General features: G+C 36.1%; 1 protein-coding gene across 9 annotated transcripts in view; it reads left to right on the top strand.

The window, feature by feature from the left end:
• The window catches only part of INPP4B (inositol polyphosphate-4-phosphatase type II B), an 819089-nt gene that overhangs the window by 767372 nt on the left and 36387 nt on the right, over positions 1 to 15330 (top strand). The window lies entirely within an intron of this gene.

Raw genomic sequence — 15330 nt, 5'->3', positions numbered from 1 at the left:
TAAGTAGAATGGGTGGTAAGGCATTTGTATTTTTAATTTTGCTAGATGCTGCCAGATTGCTTTTCCAAATAGCTATACTAATTTATAAGCCACAAGCCATGCACATGTGCTCACATGTCTCCACACATCCCAATACTTGTACTGTAAGAGTTTTTAGCCATCTGATGGATGGAAAGTGCTATCTTTGTTTAAGTTATACTTTCTCAGTAAGACAAAATAAGATTAAATATCTGTCTAAACATTGATTGGCCATCCAGATTCTCACTCATCTCATCTTCAATGTTTCACATAATGGAGTTTTGCACTTAATTGCAAATTAGGAAAGGTTTCCAGCATTTATAAATAAACCACTGGCCTATTGTGTTTAAGTTACATTTAGAAGACACTGTTTCAGGAGTGGTGTGGTTTTTTAAAAATATGCTTTATTTTTATTTTTTAAATGAAAGCACAGTGGAATAAGACAGGCACATCTCTTGGGTTTGGACAGAGAATGCATCATGCTATGACGGGAGCCTGTGACATGGTGTGAGGCTTTTTAGCAGGGAAGGGGACAGGGCTCCACTTTAGCCAAGGGAAAGACACTTCCAGCTGAGAAACAAAAACCTATAGTTGATTAGGGAGATGATTTATGCCTTTGCACTTGGAAAATGAGGTGTAGCAAGAACTAGTCCAGCAAAAGGTCTCATTTTCACTAAAGAGGGCTGAGATGCAGGCAGCCCAAACCTGAATGATCTATGGAGAGCAGTTATGCCAAAACCTAGAGTCTGTTTATGCCCCTGGAAGGTTAAGACAAGAGAATCAAGGAAGTAATTTTCATTTCACCACCTAATGATTTTTTCTACAAACACCAACTGCCTTGTCCTAGCCAATGATATCCATGAATTCATATACTCAATGTGCCTATTATGTTTGTCCTCACATACAAAGAAATCCAAAACTATTAATTCAATGAATTATCAGTATACGGTCTAAAACTTCTTGTCTTCTATCAGAACGCTTGCTATACTCTGGTAAACACTGTCATAAAGTGGTTTCAGCCCTTCTCCTAACTTGAATATTGGTTATAGTGCTCCAGAAACCTGTTCAAGAGAACAAATTGGATGGCTTCACAGGCCAATTTCTAAAGAAAACTGGACTAGGAGGCAACTGTGTTTAGGAATAAGCACCCAAAATATTGCAAGCTTTTCTCCTGATCAGAAGACCACAGATGACAGAGAAGTTCAAATGCTGGGCATCATATACTAATGCTCAAAGGATAATGGTCTAAAGTCCTGTGAGCAAAGATGCATTATACAGAATTACACCCCATTCTCTTTCATTTAGTGAGCATATCAAAACTCACATGAGTGTGAATGACATCATTATGGGGATCAAAACTGTAATTTATAAAGCATATCATTTGCAAAATTGATATTTTATTAGTAACAAATCACATGTGATATCTCTCAAATATCACAGCATTATTTGGGGGTAATCACTGCTCTGAATACCCTAAAATCTAACAATTAGGCCAGCTCAGCAGAGAGCAGGCTGCCCCTCTATGTCACATAAAGTGGTTAAAAGGAAGGACTTTTGAGTTAGACTGCCTGATTTCTTCACTTCTTAGCAGTGGGAATGAAATTCTAAGAGGCCTTAGGTTCTTTATCTGTAAAATGAAACAACATATACAAAGAAATTGGTAACTGGGTATAGTTCACAGTAAACAATTGGTAAAGTCAAACTGTTATATTATAGTGATAATTTCACCAGCATCCTCATCTAATAGGGTTGTCATGAGCGCTAGAAGAAACAATGATCACTGATGCAGTTAATATAGTACTTGTTACATAGTGAGGATTAGTAAATATTAAATGCTGTCATGGCTATTACTGATGTGTGGTGATGACTGTTATTACTGTTATTGTTGCTTCTTTGTCATAGCAGATTCCTACCACATTGTTTTTACTAAACTGTGAATGGCTGTGATGTCCTCAAACTATATTGAGGAAAGTTAAAAAAAAAAAAAAAAAAAAAGTCAGTTCCATTATTCATATCATCTGTTGCATTGGTTCTCAGAGAGTGATTCCAGCATCAGCATCATCCAATAATTTGTTAGAAATGCACATTCTCAGGCCCTTTCAAGAACTACTTGACCAGAAACTCTACAAGTGGGGCCCAGCAATCAGTGTTTTAATGAGCTCACCAGGTCATTCTGATGTGCACTGAAGTTTGATAACAACTTGCCTAGTGTAAGGATATTGATACATTTTTAACATCTTTTTGAGATACAATTCACATATACTTACTAGACTATAACAACCACCCATTTAAAGTGTACAGTGTAGACAGTGGGTCATGAGACTCTTCCCAGAGCAGGTCGTGCTCTACACTCTTGGGGGAAAGGAATGCTAATATCATGAAGCTTCCGTAAAAATCCAAGAGAACTGGGTTCATAGAGCTTCCATATAGCTGAACGCATGGAGGTTCCTAGAGGGTGGTGCACCCAGGGAGCGCGTGGAAGCTCAATATCCCTTCCCTCATACCTCGCCCCACATATCTCTTCATCTGTATTATTTGTAATAACTTTATAATAAACCAGTAAACATATTAAAGGGTACAGTGTTTTACCCTTTTTACAGTAGTTTTAGTATGCTGACAGATTTGTATACCAATCACTACAATAATTTTAGTACCTGTTTGGCACTCCTAAATGAAACCCCATTTCCATTACCAGTGTCTTCCCAAATGCCATCCCCCCAGCCCTTGGGTACCACTAGGTTTGCCTCATCTGGACATTTCATATAAATACAATTTGTGGTCTTTTGTGAATGCTCTGTTTCATTTAGCATAATATTTTCCAGGTGCATCCATGTTGTCAGATATTTTTAATTCCTCTGTAAAGTTCCCTGTTTGTGAGTATTCTGTGCAGTCATTCCCAGAGCATTAACATTCGGCTAATGAATGATTCCCCACAACAAAACAGGTGCACATGTGCATATGTGTTTGTCTGGGGTGGGGCGATGTGTGATTGTATGTGTACAGGTGGGCTTTAATTTTGTAGTTTCCTTTTTGTAGAGACTACTAAAAAGCTCAGGGCCAATTTTGTGATTCATCTATTTCAAATGTATAGCATTCTTTAATAGGCTTTCACTGTGTGTGTGTGTGCGTGTGTGTGTGTGTGTGTTGGCCTCATTCTTAGCTCCATTTTATGACATTACTCTTGCATTTACTGTTTCTTTCTCACTTTTTATTCCTGATATCTTACTGAATTTGATGTATTCAGGTAAATTGCCTTAAATTCTTTTTGGAATAAGGCAGGGTGTAAATACTTAAGTAACAATAAAATCATATAAACTATTCACTATATCCTATACTAAAGACTCTTCCTAAATTTACTCTTAGCACCTTCAATACAAGCTGAAAATACTAAATTTTTTCAAACTGCAAAATATCTGTTTTCTCACATCTGAATTTATGTGTTTTCAAAATGGTGTCTGTTTTCTCAACTATTTGAGAAAATAATGCCATTATATTTATTATATGCTTTAGAGTTTTCAAATCACCTTGACTGTTCTTTTGTTTTTGAAAATAGAAATACAATAGATGTCATCTTTTGTTCAGTTTTGTTTCACAATTTAATTTTATAACATAAATTCACAGAATTTTATGACACCATTAGTTTTATTTGATTTTGTGATAAAGATTTTTTCTATTGAGGAAAATAGACTAGAACAAAAGTGAGAAAAAGACATATTAGAGCTGTCAAGGTATATTATTTTTGCCAGAAAATAAAGGGGAAAATGCCTTCCCCTTCACAAGAATGAACCAATTTTATAGCAGCTGCTCTTGAAATAGATTTATTGAAAACTCCTAGTATCTGTAGTCACCATTAAAAAAAAAAAAAAAAAAAAAACCTTTCATATAACAAAAATCTCATATGCATATGTGCAAGGTACATATTATTAAGTATTACTTGGTCATAAAGTTAAATGGCAACCGAGACCACTGCGTAGACCTACCATGGATTCAGCTTGACCACATGAGAAACACATGGTTGACAGACTGTGGAAGCCCACACTCCAACAAGCATTTGATGAGTTTCATCTTTTTTTCCTCTGTGGTTTGACTACATACATACAATTCTACTGTGTATGTTAATAACTTAAAAGCTGCTAATGTCGTGTGGTTTCTGAACAGAGAATCGAGCTGATTTTTAATACACTGAATAATAAAAGATGTGATGTTTCAGAAGAAAATAGATTATGTGATTACATATAACTTTGCCTTACAACAATGTTGTAGCAAGGATTTAGTCTTGAAGGTTGAGTTATTATAGTACATAGACATTGTACATAATTAGAAATTAATTCTAAATCATGGGGCATTTGGGGTTGAAATAAATCTATTTTCAGAAAATTACATATTTGATATTCATGTAGTCAGTTATAACCTTCCATTATGCAATCCTTAAAGTTAGTTTATAAATTAAAATTTCATCACAGAGGTTATGATTTCAGACCATAATGGAAAGTGGAAACTCTGTTGCATTTCTATTTATGACGAAGTAAAAGAAAGTCACGTTTCTTTGCAGTATGCTTTATTTAGTTTTATCATAAATATGTATATGTGCATTTTGCTATCTTTGCCCACATCCCCTGAATAACAAAAGTATACTAATAACCTTGGCACTAGTGCTAAGATGAAAGGAAGATGAAAAATATCCCATTTTTTAAATGGGATTTTAGCCTTAGGGATTTTAGGATGTCAGCACACTAGTACTAGGGAAAATAAATTTATATGTGTATATTTTTAAAATTTTGAGCTCAATTTTAAATTTAGTAGTTGCCCTTTGAATATCCTTATCTCCAACTAAATGTTAAAATGGTATTAGCATGTTTTGTCAATACGTTTCTGAACATATTTTCTTCTGGAGTTTGAAAAGGAAGCAAAATTTCAATTTCATTTATCACAATCAAGGAAAAAACAAACTAAAAGAGTCTTGGAAGAACCTGAACTTGTGTGTGTGGAGGACTAGAAGAGAAAAAGAAGCTTTTTAATTCATTTAGAGTCTGACGAGGTAAAAGCATGTGCGAACTTCCCTCTCTAATTCTCATGGCTTGGGCTCCTGGGCAGGGTAGATAGTATGCATCTTCAGACAGGCAGGGCATTCTCTTCCCTACAAAGGTAAGCTTTCTGTTCAGGCAGATCATCTGGACTATTTCCACCAGCAGTTAAGAAAGAAAGTAGCTGCAAGGTAAGTAGTCAGCACTCCTCATAGATATTGACTTCTCCTCTAAGGAAAATGCTCGGCAATCTGAATTTTTGCCACAACCCTGAAAAAAATAAATGTTGAATCAGCATTCTTACATATAAAAGAAGGCTTTTGCATCTTTATCCTTGTAAAGCTTTTTGTCCCCATTGGCACCAATAAATCTAAATTAAAGGTTCAGTATTTCAACATTAGACAAAAAATATACTGAAGTGCCTACAAAAGTGTAGTTAACGTATTTCCCCGTTTCTCTCAGAATATGTACCTGAGGTCTATAGATATGTGTTTCTGTTGGATCAGTGTTGAAAGGAAAACTAGATACCTTCTGATCCAAAACTTCGCAGTATCTTATGTTAAGGAGTGTATTTATCTAATAAAGTTTTTTTATTTTTTTTATTTTAATTTTTGTTTTATTTTATTTTTTTGGTAGTAGGGGACGGAGTCTTGCTATGTCACCCAGGCTGGAGTGCAGTGGCGCAATCTCAACTCACTACAACCTCCGCCTCCCAGATTCAAGCAATTCTCCTGCCTCAGCCTCCCAAGTGGCTGGGACTACAGCTGCGCACCACCACGCCCAGCTGATTTTTGTATTTTTAGGAGAGACGGGGTTTCACCATGTTGGCCAGGATGGTCTTGATCTCTTGAGCTCAGGTGATCTGCCCGCCTCGGCCTCCCAAAGTGCTGGGATTACAGGCATGATCCACCACGCCCAGCCTAATAAAGTAATTATTTTTTAATCTGGATATTGTTCTTAACTCTATACTAGTTCTTCAGTTGAGTTTTCTGGTAGGTTTTTCAATTGAAGACTCTGCACCTTGAATCTAATGTGAAAGCTCTGTGATTCTCCCTGGTATGATGGTGTGATGGTGTGGTGCTGTGATGATGGTGTGATGGTATAATAGTGTGATGGCGGGCAAGAATAGACAGCCGGGATGCCATAGGATGTTCCCTTTATGCACCTGAACTGATTCCACTGCAAGGAGATATGCTTCTCTGAGCAACAGTGATAATTTATACAGAATTACTAGAGCAAGGTTAGATCTCTGTGTTTGAGGAAATAGTCTAACTAAAGCTATTTCAGATAATCACTTTTGTTTGACAAAATGAATTTAGCATACTTGCAAGACTTGTGATCCAAATAAAATAACTGAAATTCAAAAGTAAATTGGAATGAATTTTTTCACATTACTTTTACTTGCTTTGGAGACCAAAGTTACAGATATATATATATATGTGTGTGTGTGTGTGTGTGTATATATGTATATATGTATATATATACATTTATATATAACATTTTACATTTTATATATTTATCATGCTATTCATTGTATTTAGTAAATAAAAGATATATAAATTATTTAAATGCTCTTTTTGCTTAAATATAATTTGATCACATTTATAAACTTCATTTTCATTCAAATGACCCAATTGTTGTGACTCCTGAGATATATGTGTATTCTTATGCTATCTTTTCAGCCACTAAACTTAATATTAATTTTAAAATTCCAACATTTGTGTATCTCATTAAAATAAGACAAATTGAGAAAAGAATAGGTATAAATTAATTTTTCCCAAATATGGCAGACTATATACTTTGCTTTTTATTTTCATGGGGTAGTGAAACATCATAAGTTTTTGGTAACAGAATAAAATGTTTATTTACACATTAATTGTTATTCTCTTAAAAGTCAATTTTCAAACTCCTTCCATTTCTATGTACCCATACCTTTTTTTGCTAATGGTATTTTAAGACTGCAGCATTTGGAAAGGACCTTAGAGATTACCTAGTGACCCTGCCAAGTAAGGCAGGGATTCTTTTTACAACATCCCTGACAGATTGTCAGCTAACCTTTACTTGCACATGTACAATAGCAGGGAGTTTGTCACTTTGGGTATCAACCCATTCCATGTTTGGACAGCTATGTGATTTATAAAACTTATCTTCTTGTTAAGCTGAAATCTGTTACCCCATAACTTCCGATTATTGATCCATTCACCTGCCTGGATCAACCATCACCTTCCTTAGGTCAGCCTGTCAAATATTGGAATATGATTTCTGTGTTCTGCTTAATTTTTAAAATCCCTTTAAGATGTGAAAGTCGGTCCAAGTCCTGCTCTTCCTGAAAGATACTGCCATCATTTCTCAATGCAGTCTGCATTTTAATACTCTTTATAAGTAATTACGAGCAAGATCAATTACCATGTTCTAAATTTAATATGAAGAACATAAGACAAAGGTCTGCCTGTTTTCCCTTTTTCCTTCCAGTTGTATAGTGCTTACTAAGTAGCAAGCACTTTTCTAACTACTTTACAGATACTAATTGCTCTAATTCTAATGGCTGGGGCCCCTTGGCCAGGGTAGATGGTATGGACTCCAGACAAGCAGGGTGTTATCTGTGAATTAAATCTTCTAACTTGTGGATTAATTCTATGGATTTTTAACCTATGGATTAAGTCTTAAAGAAACAGCCACAGAGGGGTTAAATGACATGCAAAAGGCCTTACAGCTAAGATGTGGTGGAACCAGGCCCTTTTACTCTGAGTCCTAGCTTCCAAGAGCCTCGGCTGATAAATTACATTCATCTCTTTATTCCTGGATCCATAAAATGCATCACCTTTTTAAAGGAACTTTGTCTCACTATGTAATAAATTTAAAACTGTAGTCCTTTGTGGTATATATTGTCATCTTGCAAGGTTTTTCCTCAGTTGTTCTGGGGTGCTTGGTATTGTACAATGAAATATAAATGAATACAATTTTATTCTAATTGGCTCTAGCCATCAAGTAAGTATGGTGGCCTAAATGAGCATTATATATTCCTGTGCTTTAAGAAATGGGACTGAGTTTTTTGGTAGGATATACTTATACCCAATGATAGCTAATTAATAAATGATTTCGGGCTCTGCAACCAAACACTTATATAAATAAGTAAATAAATTTTTAAAGTAGAAATCCCATGGGGCAGTTTCTTTGGGCAGGGTGAGATTCCTGCATTGTAAAATCATGAAAAGTGCAAAACCAAAAATCAGTCACGTGTATATAGCAAGCAGCCATTCTATAACTAATTTGTGGTTAATTCTTGAGTTAAGCCAGACCACAAAATCTTGACTAAGTTTGAAAATTGATGTGGTAGGCAATTTAACTTTGTTCAAATTCGCTTAAGTTTCCCACTGACTAAGTAGCACAATGCTGTTAAAGGGAACAGAATACCAGTAAATATTTGCAGTTACCCAGAACCAGCTTGTCTTCAAGAAGATCCACCCAGAGTACAGAATTGGAAAGTAAACTGGCAAATCAGTCCCCTGAACTAGCTATATGTTATGCCATTGGTAAAATGTAGCCATGTCTCAAGGGTCTACCTACTGCCCCAAAATGCTTTAGAGCCTATATAGGCTGACCTTGGTTGATTTAGTTGACTATGCGTTGCTTATTCCAAAAATATGTTATTTTATTCTGGGTTATTATTCCACTATGCCAGAATCCATATACCATAAAGAGTATATGGTTCTGGGCACTCTCTTATATCAAACAAGTAAGCAATTTTTGAGTGCATATTATTTACCAAGCACAATGCTTTGCATTGAAGATGCGTATATGAGTACATTGTGTTCCTTCTCATGAAAAACCTCAAAATCTGAAAGAGAATCACATACAGATACATAATGATAGATTAAGTATTTTAGGGTATTAAGTACAAACTACTTAATGGAAACAGAATTTCTGCTTTTGGAAACAGAAATAAGGGAACAATTAAGCAAGTAGGAGGGGTAAGGAAAGTATGGGGCACTGTCAGGGGCTACAGGGAGAAAGTGAACTTTAAGCTGGTGTTATTACTGGATAGATAAGAAAGATCACCCTCCACCCACAGGAGACACTGATGATTCTCATTTTTAAAAAGTTATTGCTTACTCTAGAAATGTCACCATGTTTTGCTAGATGCCTATGATTGGGATGTATTGACAATAAATATTAAAAGTCGATTATTTTATCAAGTTATGTTCTCTGACAAAGTAATGACCTTAAGAAAAACTAGAAAAGTGACTAAGTATCCAGGTTTATAAGCCCTTATCTCCCTCTAAAAACACATTGGTTTGGTTTTTAGGTGATTTCTAACCTGCCTGCACTTTTCTGCTTTATAGTTTATCAGACAGCGGCAGGCAAGACTATATTTGGGTGAGAAATCTGTGAAACAAAAACATAATCTTTCCCATTAGTTTCAATTTTAGTTGTGTCCACCTCTCAGTTGTAAACACCATCGCTGCTCAACCCAATCTCAATCCTTTCTTCTTAGAAATAGGGAAAACTGTATTAGAACTAGACATCTTACAACAGATAAGTTGATTTTTGTCCAAGAATTCTCAATAGATTTTTAACATTGGATTAAAATTGGCAGTGACATTTAAAATATTACTTCTGAAAAGTAGAATTTTTAGTTTGCTATTTTGTTTTTAAAAGTCTTGAGCCCTTCTCATTTCTGAGTATTTCATTCGTAAGTGTTGAATGGTATATGAGAGTGGTATATAAATTCCGCAGTGCCTTAAATGTAATACTGAACTGGAGAGTGTGTGGTCTCTTGTGCTACTGTATGCTTTTGGAATAGACAACAGAGTGAACCTGGAATTGCTTCCTCAAAGTTGCGTTCAGGGAAAAAGAAAAAATCAAGCACAATCTGAGAAATAATGGCATAGTAATATTGTGCTATGTATTTTAAAACCATTTTTGAAAATGAGGGGTTGTTTTTATTTGAGTGAGTCCAAGACACCAGAATTAGTCCTCAGTTTCAAGGCTTCTTAATAATATGATCTGATGAAAATGTCAAATCAGTATAAAATATCAAATAATGATTACCCACAATTTAAATATTGTGATCATAAGCTCCTGAAATTTACTAAGATATAGTGCGTTTATTTATGGAGTAACTAGGCTATGCATGGCCCAAGTACAGGATACTGTTTGTTAGAACGGCACTTAGTTCCCTTAGAGGACCTTGACTTGTATTTTTATATATGATTCTTTAGTATATGGCACATTAGGTAGATAAAATATGTTCTTTGCCCTAAACTAACTCCAGTCTAGTAGGGTAGGAAAGAAATACAAAATGGAGAAAATGCAGGGCTGCATGCTGTGAATGCCATCTGGTTGAATCCAGAAAGTGCAATACATGCTCACAGGAGGAAGCTGACACCCTATGATGCTTTCTTTGCCTGGAGCGTTTGAGTTGGGTCTTAAGGAATAGTAGATATAGAGATATAGATATAAAATTTTTGCTACATTATGGGCACTGTAGATTCTAGAAATATTTAATAAGCACAATGGGCAATACACAAAGCGGTAATGGATATGCAGAAAATTTTAAGGAGTAAAAAGGCAAATTTTGATATAATTTTAGCATGAATAGTTCAAGGAAATAGAATATTACCAGCCCTGGATTTTGTGCCTTCGTTTGCCTGTGAATATGTGAGATTATCCATAATCTTCATACACAGGCAAATTAGAAAGAGGCTAAACTATTTCTTGTTTAGCCTATAGGTCTTTGTTAATGTTCATACCAATACCAGCTGACCTCTTAATTTCAAGTCCAACACTGGGAGTGTATATGTCAAACTACATTTTAAAATAGCCACTTGGGCTTTATCTTTTTTGAATCATAAGTAGAAATAGATAAATTCAGCTACTTAATTGAATGAAGGTTTGCTTTATTCCTTTTTTTTTTTTTACTTTTTTTTTTTTAATTTTAAGTTCTAGGGTTACATGTGCACAATATGCAGGTTTGTTACATATGTATACTTGTGCCATGTTAGTGTACTGCACCCATTAACTCACCATTTACATTAGGTATATCTCCTAATGCTATCCCTCCCCCATACCCCCTCCCCACAATAGGATCCAGTGTGTGATGCTTCCCTTCCTGTGTCAAAGTGATCTCATTGTTCAATTCCCATCTATGAGTGAGAACATGCGGTATTTGGTTTTCTGTTCTTGTGATAGTTTGCTGAGAATGATGGTTTCCAGCTGCATCCACATCCCTACAAAGGACACGAACTCATCCTTTTTTATGGCTGCTTGTTATTCCATGGTGTATATGTGCCACATTTTCTTAATCCAGTCTGTCACTGATGGACATTTGGGTTGATTCCAAGTCTTTGGTATTGTGAATAGTGTCGCAATAAACATACGTGTGCATGTGTCCTTATAGCAGCATGACTTATAATCCTTTGGGTATATCCCCAGTAATGGGATGGCTGGGTCAAATGGTATTTCTACTTCTAGATCCTTGAGGAATCGCCACACTGTTTTCCACAATGGTTGAACTAGTTTACAGTCCAACCAACAGTGTAAAAGTGTTCCTGTTTCTCCACATCCTCTCCAGCACCTGTTGTTTCCTGATTTTTTAATGACTGCCATTCTAACTGGTGTGAGATGGTATCTCATTGTGGTTTTGACTTGCATTTCTCTGATGGCCAGTGATGCTGAGCATTTTTTCATGTGTCTGTTGGCTGTATGAATGTCTTCTTTTGAGAAGTGTCTGTTCATATCCTTTGCCCACTTTTTGATGGGGCTGTTTTTTTCTTGTAAATTTGATTCAGTTCTTTATAGGTTCTGGATATTAGCCCTTTGTCAGATGAGTAGATTGCAAAAATTTTCTCCTACCCTGTAGGTTGCCTGTTCACTCTGATGGTAGTTTCTTTTGCTGTGCAGAAGCTCTTTAGTTTAATGAGATCCCATTTGTCAATTTTGGCTTTTGTTGCCATTGCTTTTGGTGTTTTAGACATGAAGTCCTTGCCCATGCCTATGTCCTGAATGGTATTACCTAGGTTTTCTTCTAGGGTTTTTATGGTATTAGGTCTAACATTTAAGTCTCTAATCCATCTTGAATTAATTTTCGTATAAGAAGTAAGGAAAGGATCCAGTTTCAGCTTTCTACTTATGGCTAGCCAATTTTCCCAGCATGATTTATTAAAGAGGGAATCCTTTCCCCATTTCTTGTTTTTGTCAGGTTTGTCAAAGATCAGATGGCTGTAGATGTGTGGTATTATTTCTGAGGGCTCTATTCTGTCCCATTTGTCTATATCTCTGTTTTGGTACCAGTACCATGCTGTTTTGGTTACTGTAGCCTTGTAGTATAGTTTGATGTCAGGTAGCGTGATGCCTCCAGCTTTGTTCTTTTGGCTTAGGATTGTCTTGGCAATGCGGGCTCTTTTTTGGTTCCATATGAACTTTAAAGCACTTTTTTCCAATTCTGTGAAGAAAGTCATTGGTTGCTTAATGGGGATGGCATTGAATCTATAAATTACCTTGGGTAGTATGGCCATTTTTACAATAGTGATTCTTCCTATCCATTTGAATGGCAGGTTCTGCCATTTGTTTGTGTCATGTTTCATTTCACTGAGCAGTGGTTTGTAGTTCTCCTTGAAGAGTTCCTTTACATCCCTTGTAAGTTGGATTCCAAGGTATTTTATACTCTTTGAAGCTATTGTGAATGGGAGTTCATTCATGATTTGGCTCTCTGTTTGTCTGTTACTGGTGTATAAGAATGCTTGTGATTTTTGCACATTAATTTTGTATCCTGAGACTTTGCTGAAGTTGGTTATCAACTTAAGGAGATTTTGGGCTGAGACAATAGGGTTTTCTAAATATACAATCATGTCATCTGCAAACAGGGACAATTTGACTTCTTCTTTTCCTAACTGAATACCCTTGATTTCTTTCTCTTGCCTGATTGCCCTAGCCAGAACTTCCAACACTATGTTGAATAGGAGTGGTGAGAGAGGGTATCTCTGTCTTGTGTAGGTTTTCAAAGGGAATGATTCCAGTTATTGCCCATTCAGTATGATATTGGCTGTGAGTTTGTCATAAATAGCTCTTATTATTTTGAGATACGTTCCATCAATACTGAATTTATTGAGAGTTTTTAGCATAAAGGGCTGTTGAATTTTGTCAAAGGCCTTTTCTGCATCTATTGAGATAATCATGTGGTTTTTGTCTTTGGTTCTGTTTATGTGTTGGATTACATTTATTGATTTGTGCATGTTGAACCAGCCTTGCATCCCAGGGATGAAGCCCACTTGATCATGGTGGATAAGCTTTTTGATGTGCTGCTGGATCCGGTTTGCCAGTATTTTATTGAGGATTTTGCATCGATGTTCATCAGGGATATTGGTCTAAAATTCTCTTTTTTTGTTGTGACTCTGTCAGGCTTTGGTATCAGGATGATGTTGGCCTCATAAAATGAGTTAGGGAGGATTCCCTCTTTTTCTATTGACTGGAATAGTTTCAGAAGGAATGGTACCAACTCCTCCTTGTACCTCTGGTAGAATTCGGCTGTGAATCTGTCTGGTCCTGCACTTTTTTTGGTTGGTAGGCTATTAATTATTGCTGCAATTTCAGAGCCTGCTATTGGTCTATTCAGGGATTCAACTTCTTCCTGGTTTAGTCTTTGGAGAGTGTAAATGTCCAGGAAATTATCCATTTCTTCCAGGTTTTCTAGTTTATTTGCATAGAGGTGTTTATAGTCTTCTCTGATGGTAGTTTATATTTCTGTGGAGTTGGTGGTGATATCCCCTTTATCATTTTTTATTGCGTCTATTTGATTCTTCTCTCTTTTCTTCTTTATTAGTCTTGCTAGTGGTCTATCAATTTTGTTGATGTTTTCAAAAAACCAGATCCTGGATTCATTGATGTTTTGGAGGGTTTTTTGTGTCTCTATCTCCTTCAGTTCTGCTCAGATCTTAGTTATTTCTTGCATGCTGCTAGCTTTTGAATGTGTTTGCGCTTGCTTCTCTGTTTCTTTTAATTGTGATGTTAGGGTGTCAACTTTAGATCTTTCCTGCTTTCTCTTGTGGGCATTTAGTGCTATAAATTTCCCTCTACACACTGCTTTAAATGTGTCCCAGAGATTCTGGTATGTTGTATCTTTGTTCTCATTGCTTTCAAAGAACATCTTTATTTCTGCCTTCATTTTGTTATGTACCCAGTAGTCATTCAGGAGCAGGTTGTTCAGTTTCCATGTAGTTGAGCGGTTTTGATTGAGTTTCTTAGTCCTGAGTTCTAGTTTGATTGCACTGTGGTCTGAGAGACAGTTTGTTATAATTTCTGTTCTTGTACATTTGCTGAGGAGTGCTTTACTTCCAACTATGTGGTCAATTTTGGAATAAGTGCGATGTGGTGCTGAGAAGAATGTATATTCTGTTGATTTGGGGTGGAGAGTTCTGTAGATGTCTATTAGGTCCGCTTGGTGCAGAGTTGAGTTCAATTCCTGGATATCCGTGTTAACTTTCTGTCTCGTTGATCTGTCTAATGTTGACACTGGGGTGTTAAAGTCTCCCATTATTATTGTATGGGAGTCTAAGTCTCTTTGTAAGTCTCTAAGGACTTGCTTTATGAATCTGGGTGCTCCTGTATTGGGTGCATATATATTTAGGATAGTTAGCTCTTCCTGATGAATTGATCCCTTTACCATTATGTAATGGCCTTCTTTGTCTCTTTTGATCTTTGATGGCTTAAAGTCTGTTTTATCAGAGACTAGGATTGCAACCCCTGTTTTTTTGTGGTTTTTTTCCATTTGCTTGGTAGATCTTCCTCCATCCCTTTATTTTGAGCCTATATGTGTCTCTGCATGTGAGATGGGTCTCCTGAATACAGCAAACTGATGGGTCTGGACTCTTTATCCAATTTGCCAGTCTGTGTCTTTTAATTGGACCATTTAGTCCATTTACATTTAAGGTTAATATTGTTATGTGTGAACTTTATCCTGTCATTATGATATTAGCTGGTTATTTTGCTCATTAGTTGATGCAGTTTCTTCCCAGCATTTATGGACTTTACATTTTGACATGTTTTTGCAATGGCTGGTACCTGTTGTTCCTTTCCATGTTTAGTACTTCCTTCAGGATCTCTTGTAGGGCTGGCTTGGTGGTGACAAAATCTCTAAGCATTTGCTTGTCTGTAAAGGTTTTTATTTCTCCTTCCCTTATGAAACTTAGTTTGGCTGAATATGAAATTCTGGGTTGAAAATTCTTTTCTTTAAGAATATTGAATATTGGCCCCCACTCTCTTCTGGCTAGGAGAGTTTCTGCCGAGAGAT

This window comes from Chlorocebus sabaeus, chromosome 7 (genome assembly GCF_047675955.1).
Source record: "Chlorocebus sabaeus isolate Y175 chromosome 7, mChlSab1.0.hap1, whole genome shotgun sequence".
In the NCBI taxonomy this organism is placed as follows: Eukaryota; Metazoa; Chordata; class Mammalia; order Primates; family Cercopithecidae; genus Chlorocebus; species Chlorocebus sabaeus.
This window is presented reverse-complemented; position numbering and strand designations above follow the sequence as displayed.